Here is a 21,977-nt window from a genome sequence, read left to right as displayed (position 1 = left end):
GGTCGTTATAATGCGATCGGCTTTGAAATAAAGGTGCACGTGCATTTGGTGGTGGGAAGTTCGTTACAGAGAGCATGCCACATAGTAGAGTATGGCCATTGCTTCCCTGTCGTGGGATCGTATTTCGGTGTCAGCAGCGACAGCTGAAAGAGCCGCCACCGAAACGCGTCAAGTGTGAGCCACATGCTGCAGCAGGGTTCTTCTCTCGCGCTTCCCTATGGACATGCCGTGCCATCTGGCGGCGCGGGTGCCATGACGCTGTCATTTTGCTTATAGTCCGAGATGGCACCAGTGGAGCGCCAGTGCGTGATAACGCTGAGAATCCTTCGTTGAGCAGCCCGTGAAGGTGGCCGATATTAAATCCATGTAAGCATTTAGTTCCCAACAGCGCTTTATCGATCAGTATACATCGTGTTACCGGATCACGATGTATTTCCAAGAGTTGCCAAATTACACTTCCCCCTTCCACAATATTATTATGGAGCACTCTTACGATAACGTCACGCACGCATTTCCGAGGACTATGTATGTATGTATGTACGAGTGTATCACGAGCGTGATCACGAGTGTATCACGAGTGATTTGGGTGATCTCGAGAACGTGATCACCCAAAAAGATCACGTTCTCGTGATGCCTGCGGCAGAAAGGACGTTCCACGTCCGCCGCCAAGGTCTGTGAGGGGTGGCGCTGGCTAACAGTCCCAGGGGCCTACTATGACACATAAATCCTCAAGAAAGTGGATGGGGAAACAGCGCCGCAGTAGCTCAATTGGTAGAGCATCGCACGCAAAATGCGAAGGTTGTGGGCGCGGTTCCCACCTTCGACAAGTTGTTTTTTCATCCACTTTAATTTCCAATAATTAATCGTTTCTTTATTTCATTTATTAGGCACAAGTAATTTCCCCTATATTGTCCTTGGTGTCAGTGTTTGTTGGCTTCTTATGATATGACTAATAAAAAGCGGGCCCCTCGGTTAACGCCCGTTCTTCTTGTTCATAGTTTACGAAATACAAAGCAGAAGTAGGTCGCTTCAAGGAACTTCATTTCGAACATGGTCAGAGTAGCGAATCTCATTGTGCAATGCCACAATATATATGAAATGTAAGTTTGCAGGAATATAGAAGCTGCAATAGTAGGTAAGAGCCACATGGGCAATCGTGGTTTGTGAAATAGGGTATTCTAGGTTCGAAATTTGGTTCTTCTGATTCACGGCTTAACGATTGACGTCAGTAATAAGTTGTATTTCGAAGAATAATCAAATACCATATCATAGAATACTTTTCTAATTTATTTCTCAATGCTTAAATACGTATTTTGCATGCTGACATCGGCTTAGCGGCACTTTTGTTTCTGTTGGGCAAACAGTGCGCATAGAATTTTACGGTTATGCGTTGGCTCAAGACATTTATCGTTTAAGAAAGCTCAGCAAAAATTGTGATTGTGATCTGTTTATGGACTTTTATGTTTGTCGGAACCAGCACCCGCCAAATTGGTGGAGACTGAACAAAAGCAGCGTTATTCTGCACTGTAGGCGAGGAATTGCTAGTCTATAATTTGTAAACAGTTTTTAGACCAGGATACCGTAGCCTACTTGTGCAGGCCTTGCCAGCCCTTGTCGTTTGGGAAATCGAGGTTTCGACCACGAACTGCTCGTAGCCTTCCTCGCCTTCACACGCCGTCCTCTGCGGCTCGATGACGCGCAGGTGCGGGCATGCCAGTGTCATTTCCCGCCGCTTTTCGTGCTCACGCTCGCAGCAGAGTAGCTGCCCTTGGATCTTTGGTGGCTCTCGTTTAGGCCACTCTTACGTGAAAGGTGGTCCACTGCTTTCCGAAGCGGTGGCAAGCCTTTCATGGCGGCTGCCTTTGCGCTGGCGTCCACCGCGACCACAGAGAGATGAGTTTCGCGATCTTACGTTGCCCTTCCCCGCTTGACAAGTCCACCGCTGCTGCTAGACCAGTAGTGACGACAATGCTTCGGATCCCTAGCAGCGGCAGAATTAGAAGTGCTCGATAAGGAGGCTCGAATCGTTTCTTTCGCCACGCCCTATGTATGCTGTGTGGGAGCTCCTCGCATTGCCTTAGAGCGATTCACGTCGTTATTGGGTGGCGGGGCGTCTGAGGTTTTCCTTCTCTCTGTAGAAGCCATGATAGCGAAGACTTAGGACGCAGCCAGCTACGTGGATCTTGTCCTCGTTTTCAGAGAGGACAGGCCCTTACCGGATCCAGCACTTGCTCGTTTCGCAGGACGCGCTAATTGCGAAGGTTCAGTCTCGTTGTAGGAAGCACACGACTGGGGCTTGGCCCGTCCAGTGTTGAGCGGAGACACTTCTGCCTCGGCAAGCTAGTACTTTTCCTTCTTCGTGCAGGCTGTGCTTGGCGCTATGCCGTGGCCTCGAGCCTCCATGCGCACTCGTTCCCGACTTCGCCTAGCTGCTGTTGTCGCACGCCTTCGAGGAGGCCTGTGAGGTGGCTCTCGAGTGCGCTCTTCATAAAGAGCCGTGAGAAATGGGAGAAGAGAAGGTGGCCGGGGAAATAAGTCGTAGCTGCCCTGGTCGGTCGAGCCGAATATGATTTTGTTCTCGATATTGCGTTGAGATTGATTCTTTATGACCAAGTACCGAGAGAGGTTGGTTGGCTGATTGCATCTGAGCCTAATATTGTCCCGTTTAATAGCAAGGCGACTTCTAAAAGAGGCCGTTAAAGTTCAAGTCATCGAAGGGGCAGCGCAGCACGGACAAAGGCACGATCTTCTGAGCTAGCACTTCCTCGACTCCTTTTGGGAGCAAGTGGCCCAAGCGCCGTGGCAATATCCCAACTATGTCTCCGGGATCGACCGTGAAATCAGGTGGTCGATGGCACGTCGCGTCTTACTATGTGTTGATGATGGTGATCTCAACTAAGGCACGTACTCAGCGTGATGCGTCGAAACCAAGATGCAGGAGGAAGCTGAAATTCTTGAAATGTCTAAAAAGGCTTTAAAGTATTTATTTATTTATTTTGTTCACTTAGAACGCAGGGCAGTCCGAAGACCAACCAGGAGCTTAAAAATCTAAAGAATGTTAGCAAACAAATCCATGTGCAATGTGATACTAACAGCCATCATTGTTTCAATCCTGTGGCCAAGAATAAAAAGATACATAATTTTCAATGTGAGGGTTATCCATTTATAAAAAAGTCTTCAAATGGAAAGCATCCCATTGATTGATAGCCCGCGGGGAAAGCACGGAACAATGCGGGAATGAGAACGGAAAAACGAATAGAATTGTCGCTTACTTTGCGTACCTGGTCCCCATTGATTGTACATGAATGACATGGTGGTTTCAGTGGCACGAAACACCCTCCATAACAATGCTACCTACCGATGTTCTGCCGGCTTAAGATTATGTAATCTGGGTGAATTACAGAAATGACCCTATATCTCGCGATTTCGCAAAATGTACTGCACACAATTTCTTGACTTCCATAATCTGTTTATCTAACAAAACATTAAAAAAAAAAACGTTATTTAAATTTTCGGGTTTCGTGTGTCAAAACTACGATATCATCGTAATTAACGCCGTAGTGGGGGACCCTGTAATTCTGGACCCCTGGAGCTCCTTTAACGTACAACTAAATATAAGTACACTAGCGTTTCCACATTTTGTTTCCATCCAAATGTAGCCGCCGTGATCGGAATCCATCCATTCAACTTCGAGCTCAGCAGCGTAACGTAATTAGTACTGGACTACAGCGGTGGTTTATGAAATAGTAATTGACGTCCACCAAGGCGTACTTGAAGTTCATAAAAAAAAAACACAGCGCTGCCGTATTGCGACGTTAAAGTTTTATTGACGTAAGTCTGATCTGACTTTATCCGCTCCATGTTATCTTTGGCATGTGCCTGAATCTAGAACTCATTGTTTTATATCCTACCGCTGTTTCCTACGACAAATTAATCTTTTAGACTTTCCATTTGGCCAACTTGGTTTGTCACAAATTGCCCAGTCATTCTCCCCCCTCAGGCGGCTTCGCTGCTATTCATCCACGTGACAGCTTCAGCGTAGACCCGAAAGGACTAGCTTGTTCAAATTTTAAAATTCCCAACTTGGCTCACATTTCCGGATTTTAATAAACTTTATTCCGAATTTCATTAAAGCTTTCTTCTCACGTAAAACTATAGTGTATGTGACGGTGTATCGACACTTGGCCTTATGTACTTAATTTAGAATTTAGCATTTTCCGTTCAACATTGGGTTGGAGCTCTTAAAATACTTCGAAAAGAAACCCATGAAGCAGATGGTAAAATAAAGACCCTGTGTAGGTGTCGTCCAACAGAAAAAAAAAATGAAGTCAGCTGAAATAGGAGCAACCTTATTTTTCTTGTTATGGTTTTTCTAGCGCATTCCAACATATGCGTTAGATGCGCATATTTTTTAACCGTAAGGCATGAACCAATGCGCTACTGAAATCTATCCTGAATTATCAGTCTCTGATTCTCTATTCACCGCGCTCATGTTCCAAGTTGCTCTGTGCTTGCCTTTCTTTCTTATGGCCGGTGACCTCCGAGCAGAACATGACTTCGAATGATCCTGACCATATCTGAGCACAAGGCCGCGGGATCGAATCCCGGCCACGGCGGCCGCATTTCGATGGGGGCGAAATGCGAAAATACTCGTGTACTTAGATTTCGGCGCACGTTAAAGAACCCCAGGTGGTCCAAATTTCCGGAGTCCCCTACTACGGCGTGCCTCATAACCAGAAAGTGGCTTTGGCACGTAAAAACCCATAATTTAATTTTAATCCTGACTATTTTTTTAGGCTCGAGCATTGGCTCATACGTGTGGTCTACCGATTCGCAGAAGCAGATCTGTGCCTTTTGGAAATTGCGGAATCACGTGTGCTACCACATGGCGCAATCAATGATTCTTCTCAGAAGACGCCATTTAGTTTCGTATATCAAGTGAATCGTCTTGCCTTATTTTGTGCCCGAAAACCTACAGCCTTCAGTCAACTAGCCGTAGCGACACTCGTGCTGAAGCCTTGCCGTTTTAAGATTCTCTTCATTGCTGAAGAAGGTCTTATTATAATGTTTTACAATATATTCCCTTTAGATATATGTTGGCGAGAACAACGGGACACATTACCTTTTTATTTCTACGTTCTCAGTCGTACATAGGCAAACTACTCGTGTGCCTTAGCGATTTTTCGGTGCTATAGCAGCAGTTAATGCTCTGAACATGCTTTGAATACGCATTGTAGTTTACGCTTATCGACTCGCCATTCACTACTGGTAGCATATAATCTCAATTCAAGCCTATTCTGTCCCCTTATCTTCTCAGTATTCTTGAAGGACTGATGCTGCCGATTTGAATCCAAAAAGAGAGAATGCTCTTTACGGTAAAGAAGCGAGATTTTATCAGAGTTAAGGAATTCAGTGTGGTGTCTCCGAGAGCTGGTCATCCTCTGAACCCTGTTCTACGTGAGGAAATTTTCGATACCCGCTGCAATAGACCACTGCATGGCAAGTCCAGTTGATTTGCTTATCTCGAGATGTTGCCGGCGGGATGTGCAGCTGAATACCGACGTGGTGTGGCATTCTGGTCAGCGGTGGTTGGTGGCTGTTGGTGAGTTCTATAGGATGGTCGTCGGATCAGCGACAAAAATTCCCACTGCGATGCGGAAAAGGGCCCTGACGACTTCCGCGGTCGTCATCATTATCACCATCTCCGCCCACAAAGGCATGCCGTTTCGGCCCCACCGATGAAGCATGCTAAAGATGCTGCCTTTTGTGACCCGTTCCGGGTAGTGGGCCTGGACGCCCGCCGCTATGGACCCAGCCCTGATCCCAATTGGGTCGAACCCCAGGTGCCTCAGCAGCAGCCGCGCCTGATGAACGGCGCGCTCTTCGGCATCTGCGAATAAAGTTTAAAAAAGCGTAGTATACCACCGCTGTGCTGCACAGATATTGTTGGGCTTGGAAAATAAACATGCTGAACCAAGGGTAAAAAAAAAAATACCCAACTTAGGCACCCACGTTGACTGGTAAATATTTGAGTGCATCATTGCATTTGATGTTGATAAAGTAAAGAAAGAAAAAAATGTCGCAATTACGCCCAACGTCAGAGAGATTGACAGCAGCAGGTAGCGTAATATTACGTGTAGAAAATATGGAAGTACCTAAAAGTGGCAGTAGCGCGACATGGCCATACACTCATTCGGAGAAGTTCCGCATCATCGTGGTACGGAAATAGGGCTTTGTAACTTTTACTCGTTGCATGAAGTTTTTTTTTAGGTGGCTTTGTTGCCTTTGACAACTGCTTTCAGCTCGGCGTAAGAATCCACAATTACCGACCCTAGAACGTGCCCTAAGTTACCAGAGGCACTATAGCGCAGAACTACTAAAATTGGGTCCTATTTCTTTTCTGCCATTAGCTGTCCTCGAAATGTCAAAAATTTTAGCGCCCCGCCCACTTCGCTTGTCTGCCAAGGGGCGTTACGGAAACTACAAAAACTCCGCGCATGACATGAACTGAACACACTGTTGATGGATGATTTGGAGGGACAACGGACATATAAAAATTCAGCAAGGACACTTAAGTCTGCTTACGTCTGGGAATGTGAAAGCATTATAATCCTCTTTGTGAAATGTTCTTTCTCTCCGCGTTCCTTCTCTGCGCGCGCTCTCACCTTAGTATTAGGCCTCGGTAAGGCAAAAATAATTCGAAGAACTCCTCAGCGACGTTCAAATGGACATTATTGCTTTTCATTTTACACGCTCATCTTATACACTCATGACGTGGCGCCGCCTCCTACCAAAGGCTGCGCCGCCACGTGCCCAATGACGCATGCACTCGACCACACGTTTAGACAGCCAGTACAGTGGACCCACCGTGGCTTCGGAGAATTGTGTTGCGGAAAATTGTGCTCCGCAGGTCATGGTTGGATTCCTAACCAGACCGAAGTTCCCTAATATTATTATCATAGGCAGTATTTACTTTGTATCCGGAAACATCCCTGAGATATTCGACGTCAATCCGAGTATTTGTTTTGCGTGTTCTTATTTGTTCCCGTCGGTCATTTTTGGTTCCATCTTTCGGTCACGCCACCGACTACAACGCCGGGCTTTCGCATAAGGGGGCATATAATGCTTTCACATGAACAATTATTTCGAATTTCACGTCATTCTTGCTCTTAACCCTCCATGACTGGTGAAAACTTTTCGGGCCGTGCCTACTTCCCTTGTAGGTCACGCGACGTCACAAAACCTAGAAACCTTACCACGCTGAAGTTACTTGTACGCTCTAAATATGGATCATTATGCCGAAAATAATCTGACATTTTATAGCGCAGCTCATATAGGCGCGCGTTCCTGCGTTGAGCGCCGGCGGTGGCGTCCCTCGACGCAACCAACCCAACGAGCACAGCGGAGGATGAAAGAGCGAACGAGAAGCGAAGCGGGGTATGAAAGACAGCGATAGCTAAGAGAGAGCGTGGAGGAAAGCTGAGGAGGAAGGTGCAGCGGAACCATGAGGTGGAAAGCGGAAGACGAAAGTATGGGGAAAGCGTGAGAAGAAAAGCGTAGGGCAGCGCAATATGTGTTCTTCGGTGACGACAGCTACGAGATAGCGCCGAACCACCAGAGTGGTTACCTGTACTGGATACCCTGGTGACCTTAAAGTGTTTTTGACACGAGATTTTCAAGAAGTGTATGTAATGACTATGTAAGACTTTGTTTTGTTCTTACTTAAGTGTGGTCAATGTCCTGTATCTGTGATTATCCGGCAATAAAGAAAAAAAAAAGCTACGAGATAGCGCCGGAATAGCGCGCGTCGTCTGCCATCGATGAATCATGCGGCGAGCGAGTCCGCCGATACCATATATATATATGTGTATAAGATTTTTCCTGCAGGATCAACGCATTTAGGATTCTTTTCACCCGCGCACGATTTCCGGATGCTACGCATTACCTGCCGCAACTGTCGACTGTCCAACGGTTTCATCTTTTCTTTGTGCGCTTTGTGGATAAACCATAGCGTTCATCCCTCGTTTTTATCAGTCAAATCATGATTGTGAAAAGGTTTCTCTTATGTTGTTTGTTGTGCAGATTCTTGTTTAGTGTCTGTTATCTTGTGTGATCTTATTTCATTCTTTTTTTTGTTCCAAATGCCTACTCCTGCTTAAGGCCTGGTAACAAGGCTGGCAGTACTTGTAAAATGAATAAAAATAAAATAAATAAATGTGGAAACAAAGCACTGCATGAGCGGAAGTCCGTATGCGGCGGCCCCTGTAAACCGCGCCCACGCGTCGACCACGCGTTATCTCTGGCGATCTCCCGATAAGCGAGGCAGTCGCGCCATACTTTGCTTTGTTTGCAAGATGGCGCACGAGACAGATTGTTCGAGCCAACCAATATATGGCGAAATAAAGACGCGTATGAAGGTCAGCTCAAATTTCGCGTTCGGGAGTATTGTAATCGTCGGTGGATTTTTTTCTGAATAACCGGAAATTTCTTCATTCGAAAAGCAACAGAAGGTGACTATTCTGCACTGACTATTCGGAGGTAAATACCGTCTGGTATTCTTTTTTTCATTGCATATAATACAGAATTTTTTCGGTGGCTGCATAGCGCTGTCGAGCCCTTTCGGCACGTATACGAAATAGCACTTTGATGATAATTCGCTTTAGCGGCGTTTCTAACGTTCTGTTACGCATCACATCGGTTTGCGACGAACCATCGCCTGCTGAGCTAAAGGAAGCCCTACAATCGTAGGAGCCGGCAGAACTAGGCTCACTCGGTTACCAATATTCATTAGGCTACCTAGACCTCACTGAAACACTCGCAATGTTACCGGGCTCCTCACCTCCCGTCAGTCAATCCGATAAAAAAGAAACTTGTCAGGAAAGCAATGTTATTCGCTTTGAAGGCGAAAAATAGTGACTTATAAATGATGACAGTATTTGAGTAGGCCTTTCAAAGAACGATGCAGATCACCGCCCGATGCATGCGTCGGCGGTTGCGTAAGTTTGACGTCAGGAGCTCGCAATAACACCAGAATGAAATAGTATTATGCGATGATATGGCCCCGGCTCCTGAGCCCGAGTGGCCAGACACCACATTCAGGGGCCACGGCCTGCAACTCGACATAATACGCGCGAGACGCTCAGGGAGGCCGCTAAACTGAAGGCTCATGTTCTAGAAGACTATACAACAATTGGCAAAAATTGCAGGAGCACGCTGCTGCACTGCTTGCATAACGCACGTGTTGATTTGACGCCCCTTTGCTCGTTAGGTATGAGGGAACCTTGGCAAGGGCTCGCGAGAAACAAAAATATTTAGAGGTGCCACGGGGCCAAGCGGCATGCTTGTAGCTGCATACAGGGAGCGACCGAAGCTCGTGCTGGCCCCTGTGCTGGCCCCTGTGCTGGCCCAAGCACTGCAATAACAGCGACCTCGCTCTCTACAGCATAATATGTTTTTTCTGGAAAATTCTGGAAAGTAGGGCCATTTTAATAGCACACCTTTTCTGCTCTCTTCTGTGTTTTGATTCTTCTTTTCCGTAGTTCCGGTAAAATTTTCTGCTAATCACATTTCCGATCACATTACAGAAAAAGTGCTACATAGTTGATAGCTTTCTGAAAGTAAGCTTTGCATTTCCATTTTCTGCAATTGTCAGGATGTCACAACCTAAATGCTGTGCTACGATTTTACACACAACATACCAGACGCGACAAGACATCCGGCACTACGCGGAAAATTCTTACATGAAATCTACCACTGCATATAGCAATGTTTTTGCCGGCATTACTCGCCCGATGAGCTGCTGGAACGCTTCTTGCAATTATAAGATGAATTGGCTCGCTCCCATAAGATTCGCGCGCGTACACGTAGATAGATGGTGAAGCTGCACGGAATCTTTTATTGAGGATAGCAAAAAGAAAGCGAACGAACATGAATTCGCGAAGAGTACTCAGGTCTGAAATTTCACGTAACATTACATGGACTAGTTTTTGTATCAGAGTAAAAGCATGCCTCTGCCATTGATTGTTGTTTTGTTGTTTTGTGTTTTGGCTCTTTTCAGTTAGTTTTGCATTAACTATATATACTACAGGCTATGTGGCTACTCGAGCCATGGATTCGCCTCGGAATCTATTTGACTACGGCCCACCACAATGTGCCAGTATTGCTCAGGAAGGATAGAATGCTCAGCGCAGACAAGCACGAGAGGTCTGGGAACACAGACTAGCGCTAGTCCGGGTTGTCTTGCAACCCTTCGTCTTTGTCTGCGTTGCGCATTATATTCTTCATCAGCGTCATGAACCAACTCGCCCAGCGGCAATGTGTTTCATTTCACCAGTCTTGCAAACACAATTGGACCTCGCCTGATAGCGTGGACAGTCAGGAGTTCCAAGGAAATAAGCTCGGTGAACAAACCGCATCGCTTCGCTATGCACCATGATATTGTGGACTTCAGCTTCAGCTACTTCAGCTGAAAGAGGAGGTGATTGTACCAGCGACACGCAACTCCCCCACGGCTATCCTCGCCTTAGATCTTAAAGGGGCGTTCGATAACGTCAAGCACACAGCAATCTTACAGAGGCTAAACGCGCTGGGCTGTGGGGCCAGGACGTACTCCTATATCAGAGATTTCCTCTCCGATAGAAAAGCCATCCTAAAGGTCGGGGACAAAGCCACAAACCCCTTCCTACTGGGCGGGCGCGGCACACCACAGGGCGCAGTGTTATCCCCTCTCCTTTTCGATATCGCCCTAATAGGCCTACCGCCGCTCCTCGATAACATCCCAGGGATCCGGCATGGCCTATATGCCGATGACATTACCATCTGGTCGTCCACAGGGTCCATCGGGGAAATGGAGAGCCGCTTGCAGGAAGCTGCAGACGTGGTGAGCGACTATGCCAAGTCATGCGGGCTCAGCTGCGCCCCCCAAAAGTCGGAGCTACTCCTGGTCTCACCGCGAAAGAAGCACAGAAGCAACTCGCCCACTATCAACATACGACTGGAGGGACACACCATCGTTCCGTCTCAGAGCGTAAAGATATTGGGAATGGTTTTCCAGTCGGATCGCACCAATACAATATTAATTCAAAAGCTTAAGAATACAACAGCCCAAGTTACGCACATGATCCGGCGAATAACAACCAAGACAAGAGGCATGGGGGAGGCGGACACGCTTCGGCTTGTCCAAGCCTTCGTCGTGTCTCGAATAACTTACGCTATTCCGTACGCACTACGCAACGAGACGGAACTCAAGAAAATCAACACAATGATCAGAAAGGCATATAAGCAGGCGATGGGCCTGCCAATCAGTACGTCCACTGAACGCCTACTACGACTAGGTGTGCACAACACGGCCGAGGAGCTGATCGAGGCACATTTATCCAGTCAGCGAACAAGGCTGGCGATTACGGAAGCAGGGAGATCTATTCTCTTACGCCTGGGGCTCTCTGCCCCTCTGAGCCATCCGCCGCCTCAGACTGTGAGCTTACCCCATGCCATCCGGAGAAACATCACCGTACGTCCTCTACCTCGCAATATGCACCCAGTGCACCACGCAGAGCGAAGGGAGGCCCGCGCCCTGGCCATACACAAGCGATACGGAACTTTATCCTCTACAGCCTACACTGACGCGGCTTCTTACTCCAGACGCGCAGCCACAACAGCCACCGTAGTCGTCAACACAGAACATCGGAGCAGCATTTCGCTCACACGACACAATCCCCTCCAAGCCGAGGAAGCGGCCATAGCCCTCGCTTTCTCCCAAACAGAGGTTGAAGTCATAGTGACCGACTCCCAACAGGCGTGCCGCAACTTTGCTAGCGGCAGAATTCATGTCACTACACTCCGGATCATCAAGCAAAAGCCGCCAACGAGATCAGTCATGATCATCTGGGCGCCAGCTCATCAAGGCATTCCTGGCAACGAGGTCGCCAACCACGTGGCTCGAGATCTGACCCACCGAGCCGACGCCGAGGAATCTGAACCCGAGCGCATGCACCCTCTAGTCTCTTACCAAGACATCACACAACACTACAAGCTAACCCGCAGAACATATGCACCCCCACACAAGTCACTACCTAGAGAGCAGGAGCGATTCCTCCGAGCTCTACAGGTCAATACATTCCCCCACCCAACCAGAAATCACCTCATAGACCCTACAAAATTCTCTCCGCAATGCCGCTTCTGCGCAGAGCCCGGGTCCCTCAGGCACATAGTAGGGGGTTGCAGAGCGGCACCATTAAATCATCCGAACCCTTAACCCACTAACGAGCTTTGGGAGAGAGCCTTGGCCAGCTCCGACCTCGAGGATCAGCAACGGCTGATTGCGAGGGCCCAGGACGCGGCCCGAGCTCAAGGCATCCTGGAATGAGGACGCCTCTCCCTAGCTGCATTTACCTAATAAAAATGTTTATTCTCTCTCTCTCTCTTGTGGACACTGCTCTGTTCCTGAGAGAACCGAGCCTCGTACAATTCGTAACTAGTATGTGAAACCCGGCATGAGTATTAATGGAAACCGCCGGCATGGCGCTTCAGTCAGCGGGGGATCACTATTGGAATACCTGCCTATATATAGAACTCAGTATTCTAAACATCGGGATGCTGCCTTTACAAGCTGTGTTGCTTCATTTTATTGAAATTTCTAATATACGTTGGTATGCTAAATATGTTGCACTGAAATAGCAACATTAGGTCATACACTTCTGGTATTTTACTATTTTAATATGTTACCAATGATACACATCTTGAAGTGAAAGAAAGCGAGTCTGTAGACGGGACGCATTACTGCCTACATATGAACTATAGACGCCGTGAAATATATCTCAAGCTTCTCATGCGCCGGAAATTATGTAATGAACTGAAATATTTCTAAATCTTACAAGTTTATGGTTCTGAAAAAATGCTTTTTTCACACCAGTAAACAAGGTCACTTGAGCTCAAAATGTAATAATTGAATCTGCACAGTGCTCTCCCAAATATTTCGTGCCGAAATGAAACAATCAAGCAAACGTACTATTACCCCTCTCCCTCCTTTATCTCAATACCTAAGCGGCTTGGACACAGTTGTCCGGGCGCTGCTTAGAGCTTTACTAAGGTGCTTGCTCTAATCGAACTGTAAATAGGACTCAACTGAGCTTATCTACAAGAACTATTTGTGTCCAAGTGCATTTCTTTCACCTGTGTTTGTGGGCACACGTGTTCGCTTACTTTACTTCAACCGTTATCCCCAATTACAGCCTTGGGTAGCATGCCAAGACCCTGGCTAATCTAACCGCTCTTGTTATAATCGAAACGTTTTTTAAAATTTATTTTTCACTGTCTCCCTCGAGCACCTCTAGCCGTAATTAAAGCTACTCTGGAAAATGTTGCTCCCCATGTTTCTGATCGCGTTGCTCAAACTCTACTAAAAAATTTTCACGTCTGTGCCGCCACGTACCGACGCGTTCATGGGCACATGAAAAAAATGCTGGTTTAAGCCGAGCGACACCGAATGCAAGAAATCTCTCGATCGCAAGTGCACTTCATTTGTGGCCTGTCGCCTTCGGTAATATTACGTCCGCCATCACGTTTGGCTCGTATCTGCTCTTTCGAAAAGTTATGTGCAAGAACGTTTTTGTGCTTGTGGGCATTGATGGGCGCATGTCAAGGATGCTTAGTGGTTAAATTGAGTCATAACTTAAGAATAGTTTACCACTGCTGTGTGCATTGTAATTATTAGTGAGGGGACAAAGAGCGCCGATGTTGTACTTACACATGGTGACGATAAAGCGAATAAATCGAAGGATCTTGGAAGCCTGCAAAAATAAAGCGCAATATTTATTTTGCGTGATGCCTTTCGACTGTACACGCGATAATCTGGTTTATGAACTTCAAGCTACTTGTGCAGTTGAATTGGTTTGGGAGAATTGTTGCGCTCTATTAAGGGCTAAGAACCTCATCATTTATTGGTACAGAACTATTTTTGTTCCTTTTGTATGTGGAAATAAACTGAAAGCAAAAGGTGTAAAGCTTTATACCAAATTTGTGGTCTGCGGCCTGCTGAAGTTTGAAATATTCTTTCTGCGAAGTAATACTACTGCGGAATAGCAGAAATAGAAGAAACAAAACATTTCTATGAAGCCAAAATTTAGAGGCGTTGATAAGGTCGTTGATCTGTCATATTTCTCCGGAACTTCGACTTTCTCGGAAGTACTGATAGTGTTAGCACGAATATTGAAAGAAAGCCAACAAGTGTTGAATTCGAGTGTTGAACTGTAGACCACCTGTACAATTAGACCCTACAATTTAAGATATAAGGTAGTTCCCCAGTGGACTTCCATTTCAACATTTTCGATCCTTGCACTGAAATCTAAAAAAGATCACTACATATTCAACGGACTTATTGTAATCCACGTTAAGGAAAGCTTTCTACAATCACTTTAATTAAATGATACGTGAAGCGGCAAATTATGTGCGAGGTTGTATTTTCTTTCACAACTCATCTATTTGTTACACCTTCTGCTCAAATGCAAACATAAATGCGCAATGGATGCAGTGATGGCTTGCAGGCTAGGGCGATGTTATTTGAGAGTGAACAGAGCGTTATAAAAAGGCGGGTATGTACAATGAAATGTGAAACCATATGGCAAGCCACAGCAATTTATATTTAGCTCTTCAAAAGCACTAGCAAACACGTGATTAATCAGTCGCCTCAACAATGTCACCCACGTGACAGCTCAGTGCTGCCACTGAGTCTATGGGCCGAGTTGTCCTTTGTAAATTTTCTTTGTTTTGCAAATGTTCGCCGTGGGTTCTTTCTTCATTCTACAGCTGTGTGGGAGAACTCCCGCTACGCTTATTCATGAGACTCCTAACCCGGAGGAAAAAGTCAAAGAAGCGATGTCCGCATGTTACGACTGGTCGACCATAATGCGATATGGTTACCCTGATTGTCAGTTCTACAATGTCGGCAAAATCAGCTCGCTATACAAAGCACAGTAATTGCTTCGCGAGGATAGATGTCATGTACTGGCATGTGGATCGTCCCGCCCAGACATCTCCCTTGATTACAGTTCTGTAATCAGTGTAGCCCCACATTTCTGAGTGCATCATTTCTAGGAAACGTTCATCTTAATGTTACCTACATCCGGGATGCGCCAAATTCATTCGGCGAGAAACCTGCCGGCAAGCCGGTAGAATTCAAAAAAAAAATCAACGTCATTAGGACAATTCTCATAAGGAAGCATGCTCTAAAATGCACGAAAGGAGACTAACCCTGGATTATTTTACGCACCATGCCAGAACATGCCTGTTCTAATATTTCCTGGAAGCGTTCGATGGCGGAATTTCCGAGAAGCACGCCAATGCTTTGATCGCTGACTTATTTGTTCCTTATAGTGAAATGTGCAGCTTCATTGACATCTAACGGCAGCTTACAAAGATGAACCCCCCTGGGCGAACAGGGCATTATGTAATCTTGATGTGAACAAGAGCCGTAGTGTTTCCTTGACAGTGGGCACAGGTCGTTTCCTGTCACGTTCATGCCGGACAAACTTTTCAGTTGATAGTCTAGCGCGCAAGTCTTGATAGTCTAGCGCGCAAGAGCCATGTAGTTTGGTCTAGGCATTGAGGACACAAGCTGTATGGTAAAGCGATGAAAATTACGTGACATTGACCTTAATTCAGTTCTGTTGACAATGGCGTGTATTATGCGTCTGGAAGGTCGTGTATTGTACGTTATGAAACGTGGGCGAGTTTTTTTCTTTTACTTCGCACCGAAGCAAGAGAGATACATTCCGCTTCGTCTGCTTGTTTCCACGGTCGGGCAGTCACGTGCGCAGTTACGGAAACTATGCCACTTTCGACCATGTTCCACCGCGTGATCAAGCTCTGCCTCAGTATTCGTGCAGCACCGAATTATACCGCTAATCAAGTGTCCTTGTGCACTGCGCGCAAAATCGTGCGAACCGCGAAACGAGACATCATAACAGCTCGCGCACAACGCCGTCAGCAAAGTGCGCAGCGCCAAAAAAAGAGAAAGCAAGGAGAAAAAAAATGAAGGCGGGGCCCATGACGCAGACGTCATGCGACCCTCGATGTCCGGTATGGGAGTACGCAAGGATGTAGTTTCGCTTGTGGAGGCTAGACGGGGCGAGTGGAGAGTGTGTCTCGCTGCGCAGTGGAGCTCACCTTGGGAAATCATGGGTTCAGGGCACCCAAATATTTATATGTCGGCTATTAACGCGATAGCGTTAAGGAGCTCGTGTCGCAGAAAAGCCGGTGTCGTCGGCGTCGGTGTCGGGTGTCGGCGTCCACGGCGTTGACCATGAGCGATAAATCACGGCAGGCGCTTCATAAATAAAAAGCAACTTCCAAGATTGGCTCGGTGGGAATCGAACCAGGGTCTCCGGAGTGTGAGACGGAGACGCTACCACTCAGCCACGAGTTCGATGCTTCCAAGCGGTACAAACGCGCCTCTAGTGAATGCGGTGTTGCCTTCGAAACGAGCCGTGGAAAGTTATACTGCGGTGTATATCGGTAATTATGACCATGTGACGTACAGAAGTCGCAATTACACGAGTTGCGAAGTGCGATTCCACTGCATTTCTTCTGCGCTTTCCGCACACGCAGAGCCATCTTGCGGCAAACACAGAAGGCCCCCTCCTCTCAATGTACGGCGCTGCCCCGACAGGAGGCGCGCCGCGCGCGAATTGGGACCGCTGCCAGGCGCGTCGCGGCGACTCCCTCTCCCTCGGCGACTCCATCGGCGACAGACGCGACTCCTTCTCCCCTGAAGACGCTTCGCCGTGCTCCCGGTTGCAGAATCAAGCGCCGTTCCTTTCTTTAGATTACTATCTATCTCTCTGGCCGTGCCGATCACGACGTTTGGCTGGCGTAGATCGTTTCCCCTCCGAGACACCGAGTTCTTTGGTTCGTTGCGTTCGCTCAGGCGCACGTTTCGTTGCCGCGCCGAACGCTGCGTTGCTCGACGCTCACCGCGTGATAGGTGGGCGCTAAGTCCAATGCGGGGCGCATCGTAAGTGATCGCTGTGCCGTAGCGCATTGTCTTATACCCCTTGGCGGGTCGACGAGAACGCTGTCGCGTCCCACTCTTGAATGCGAAGCTTAAGCGTCCTCCAATTTTTAATGAGCCGATCTGAGAAAAATTTTTGTGGCAGGACATTCAGTAGAGGACACGTAACTACTTCCAGCGCATAACCAAAATTTGCTACGGGCTCTGATGAGGGGCCCTTTAAGTGATGTTTGTCGTTTGCCGGTCGCCAGCAGTAATGATATTGATACATGCATATTGCGTGTTTCTTGTGAACGATGCACGCGGGTGCCCCGACGAAGACGACGAACGCTCTCTGGCTCTCGAGCTGTCGGCTGAACTGGCCAGCACTGCAGTTATCCTTTGTAAATATACTTTGTAAATAGTCTCCAGTTCATAGGTCTTCGTTCGCGTAACAGTATGCTCTGCGTCACTATTGGCTGCAATTTTCTCTTAAGAAAATCCAAGCGTAAGGGCGTTTTCTGAATAGGATCACTGAATGTGCTCCAACGTCTTCATCGCAGCAGCAGAAGGCGTGGAGTCAAAGTTCTGGTTGCTTAGGTGGCTACGGTGTTTGGGTGCTAAGCACGAGCTCGTGGCATCGAATACCGGCCACGCAGGCCGCATTTCGACGTGGCAGAAAACGCCCGTTTACTTAAATTTAGGTGAAGGATAAAGATCCCCAGGGGGTCAAAATTATCCCGAAGTGCCCCACTACGGCGTGACTCATAATCAGATGGTAGTTTTGGAGCTTAAAACCGCGCAATGCTTTGTTTTTCGAAGCAAGTGGACGCTCAAACTGTTCAATGAGAATCCCATCTGTAGCTGTCCCTTCAAGCTGCTTATTTATGCAGTTGCGCCTCTGCGCCCTATTCACAAAAAGCTTCTAAGCTAGGATTGTTCGCAAGAGCCAATGCCAACAAATTATTAGCGATCGCTACCAGCCAATGACCAAGAGCCCTTATAAAAGAAAAAAAATTGTGAATTCGACCTCCGCTTCACACGCAATGAAAAGAAAAGCTTGGTGGAACGGTCGAAAGAAGTTCCCGCAGAAAATTTTCTGGTAGTTGTCTAAATATGCACAAGCATTGTGCCATTTGCTCTTCTCCACACAGCCCGGTGCATCATCAATGTTATGGAACTTGATCTGACCAGCATAAACGCTTATCAACCCGCATCGGTCGTTCGCTTATCATTTTCGATAACGAACATAATAAGAAAAGTTCAATTAAACTAGAGTTCATTACGGCACTAGAATCCACGATCATTGGTGTTACGGTTAAATTAATTATTCACAGATAACTATGATAGAGTTAATTAGCGTATTCAAATCCTGGGCCTTCTTTGTGAGTCCTATCCACGACCTTTGCTGTTAACTAAGGTGCAGTACAGTTAGTTTAGCGAAGCTTCTGCGAAACCACCACAACAGTTGCTGCACGGGTATTCAATGCTTGGTTGATGGTTGGGATGCTTTCTTTTTGTGCTTATTTTTTATTGAAACGTACACTGTTCTGTGTGTCGTATGGGTGATTTCATGTAATGAAACTATGCACTGTTCGCTTTACGCCGCTGAACGCTTGTAGCCTCTGCCTTTCGTGGATATGAGGAGGAGGAAGAAATAACTTTATTGGGTCCCGAGGAACCCCTCCCCACCCATTCTTGGTTTAGTGGTCGGCAGGGGTCGCGGGCCGCACCCACGTTGGGACGGGAAGCCCGTGAGCCTCCGCCCTTTCGTGAGCCCTCTGGAGGGCCCGGAGCTGGGTCTGGTGGTCGTCGCTTCGCAGGGCGTCCACCCAGTCTTCTTCTTTAGTGAACACGGTGCCGCTTAACGCGGAGCATTGCCAGAGCATATGCGCTAGCGAGCAGTACGATGCGCCACAATCTGGACATTGCGGCTCTACTTCTGGTGAATAACGGCTCAGTATGCCTCTCGAGGGGAACGACCCTGTCTGTAGCATTCTGAATATCGATGACTGTGGTCTAGTGAGTTTAGCGTGGGGTAGCGGGAAGGTTCTCCTCGACAGCTGATAGTGCGTTGTTATTTCGTTGAAGGTGAGCAGCGGGTCTCGGTGCTCCCTAGTCATTGCACTTTTTGCTCTCTTACGGGGGTATGAGCCATTCATTGTCTTATGTGACGGAGAAATTTCTCATTGGGTAGGCATAGAAATGCTTACTCATTTAGAGAGAGGAATAACCAGTTATTCTCGCTTGTTCACAGTGTGAACCATGCGTGGAGGACGCCAGAACAACCTTTCGGAGCGTGAAAGTAGTGCCGCTTACCATTAGGGTATTGTTGCTGTTGCTGCTGTGGTCTTGTCTTGTCTCATCTTCTCTTGTCTCCAAATACTGCTTGAAACCCACTACGGGTAACTGCTCAAGAAGCCGGAGGTTTCAAGTACGTTTATTATTATTAAAACAAATACTAACTTTGCAGATCAAAGCGTGGGTTGACGAAATACAATTTAGAAATAAAACAATATACTGTTAAGAAATTTGAGATGAAATATTTTAGCATAAAGATGAGAAATAAAAATTATTGATAATTTGATAAAATCAGGATGATACTCTTTTTGTGTCCTTTATAAAATTGGTAGCTGTGAGAAAAGCATCCCTATGGCTGAATACGAGTGAAGTGGCCCCGTAGAAAAGAAGGGTTGGCGAGGTCAGCGATAGCCCACATTATCGGAATGAAATGTCTAAGAGTTTTTGTTGTCTTAAAAATAGGCGGAACGAGAGAAAAAAATTCTCAATAGATTATGGTTTATTGCAAAAGTAACATAGAGGCCGGGACACAGCGAGGCCAGACCTATTTGGTTGGTAACAACTTTATTTATAGTCCTGCAGAGCTTACGCAAGTGAATATTCGGAGGCGGAATACGGCATCTCAATTTTTGTAACTAAAACTTCCAAATGCCTTGAAGGACCACAATTATCATTACACGGGAAGCAGATAAGATGTATCACAAAAGACGACGTTGGAAAGAATTTTGCGGAATTTCGCGACATAGACAAATTTCTGTCCTTAGCCGCGGTAACATAAGCTGATGTCGTCAAAACATATGACGGAGCCATTGGAGGGCCCTCGTGTGAGTGGGTCAGCCATATTATTCAAATGTAGCCCATGATGTCCCGGTACTCAGAGCAAGTAAACTTGACGTACAGAGATGATCCTCACTCTTGCCTTCTAAATGCACAGATAAGCGTCAGTAGCTATTACATTGTCACAGGCTTGGTGGCTTAGCTGATCTTGTAGTATATTAATTAAATGTCTGCTAGGCAATTTTTTGCATGATTCTGAAATATGTTCACGAGCGTAACGTCGAGGTATAATACATCATACGATTGAAAAATGTGACCTATGGACACATTCAGTTTGTGTAACTGTGCTCGCACAAATATTAACTTAGGGCTGCGGAATTGTGGCAACAATGGATAAAAAATGGAGACAGTTCCGTGATAAATATATATTGTGCACGCCTCTTTCAAAGTAATAAATTGTTAAAAATGTTTGAACCGCCATGACGGGGAATCTGTAATCTGGGGAAGGTGTACGAGCTTCCTGACATAACACAGTGCTGGCACTGAATCTACGTAGCCCGAGGCATAAGCGTAGACCTTCTTTTTCTAAGAAAATGAATGGTTTAGTTTTATAGCAGGGACCACTGGAATATAATACGCAGCCGAATTCTAATAATTTGGAGGACGCTTAAGCTTCGCCTTTAAGAGTGGAGCAGATAGCATTAAAAAAAACCCGACTCCTTCTTACGCTTCCCGGAAACTGGGGAGTATGCAACCGTAATGTTTACTGGGAAACGCTCGCAGCGAATGCTGTGCACGAAGGCGAGCTTTGTGGCAGAAACACGGCCTCTCGCGTGGGTCGCCTATACGGCGGAAGCACCTGCCGGAGGTTTACAAGGAACAGGGCGCGCCGCTCCGTGTCCCCCAAGACACCCATCGCGCCGGCGGTGGGTATCTGACCTCTGACCCGACTGGGAAATATTTGTCAGCAAGCGTACGGATTAACTCATCCTCGGAGGTCATTCGTGTTGACTCATGTATGGTTCTACCAAAGACAAGCTTCTGATTAGGGTTAGATTAAGGCTCATTAGGCAGGTGCTTAAGCAAGTTCCAAGTTCTACAATTACGCATCTGCCGTCGATGGAATTCCAAATCTCGTTCCACTGCCGTTTAGAGAGGGTTATGCAATTCTCCACAATCTGTTTTTTAATCTCACATATCTTTTTTGCGTAGCCACAATTAAGTCGCTGACTATTCCATCTGTTGAGAATAGACTGTTTGGCCTCTAACAGATGGGCTATTCTACTGTCCATGTTCTCAACAAAAAGGTACCTCGTATGGCAGAAATATTATACACGTATAATAACGACCTAAAATGCAAGTAGTCCTTCACGAGCACACTCATAAGCAGTCTCATCACGATCAGCCTTCACCAGAACCACGGCCTATAATGTAAAGTATAGCGCGGTAATGGGAGATGTCGGGTGTTTCAGATCTGATGTCGGTGAATTGTGTATTTGCACCCAGGTTGGTTTTCGGCCTCGGTGGTTAAACAAATGGGTCCAGGATGACAGCGACCCGTTGTCCGTATGTTGCACTTCCTGGATAAGAAGGCCTTTGGGGCACCGAGGCAGTCTTATTCGAGTTGACAGCGTGAAAGTCATTACTTGTGGGCATATATTGTTCCATCACATTTGAGCAGGTGTCAATGTCCGAAGACATAAGCACCCGTTCGAATTGTGAAAGGTCAGCTGTACAAAGAGCTGACTTCGGGTGACCACAGCAGCGCTGTTGTCTGACGGGGGTGCATGCTGCCACTGATCGAGGAGCCTGAGAGACGCCTTGGCTCATCTCTCACGGCTCTCCTGTACGCGGTAGGAGGGGGGAAAGGGACAGGGTTCGGCGGCGGGTTGCACTCGCGGAAGGTTGGCATAAT

General features: G+C 46.9%; 1 long non-coding RNA gene across 1 annotated transcript; it reads right to left on the bottom strand.

Annotated features, from left to right (window-relative positions):
* Nucleotides 1-5,369: 5,369 nt before the first annotated feature.
* On the bottom strand, nt 5,370-19,375 carry LOC135910721 (uncharacterized). The gene is made up of 3 exons (XR_010567118.1): nt 19,304-19,375; nt 13,745-13,787; nt 5,370-5,890 (listed from the first exon to the last, which is right to left on the bottom strand). It is a non-coding gene; the product is annotated as an uncharacterized lncRNA (long non-coding RNA).
* Nucleotides 19,376-21,977: the final 2,602 nt, after the last annotated feature.

This window comes from Dermacentor albipictus, chromosome 2, assembly GCF_038994185.2.
Source record: "Dermacentor albipictus isolate Rhodes 1998 colony chromosome 2, USDA_Dalb.pri_finalv2, whole genome shotgun sequence".
NCBI classification, from domain to species: Eukaryota; Metazoa; Arthropoda; class Arachnida; order Ixodida; family Ixodidae; genus Dermacentor; species Dermacentor albipictus.
The sequence above is the reverse complement of the archived record's forward strand: the minus strand, read 5'-3'. Positions and strand labels throughout refer to the sequence as shown.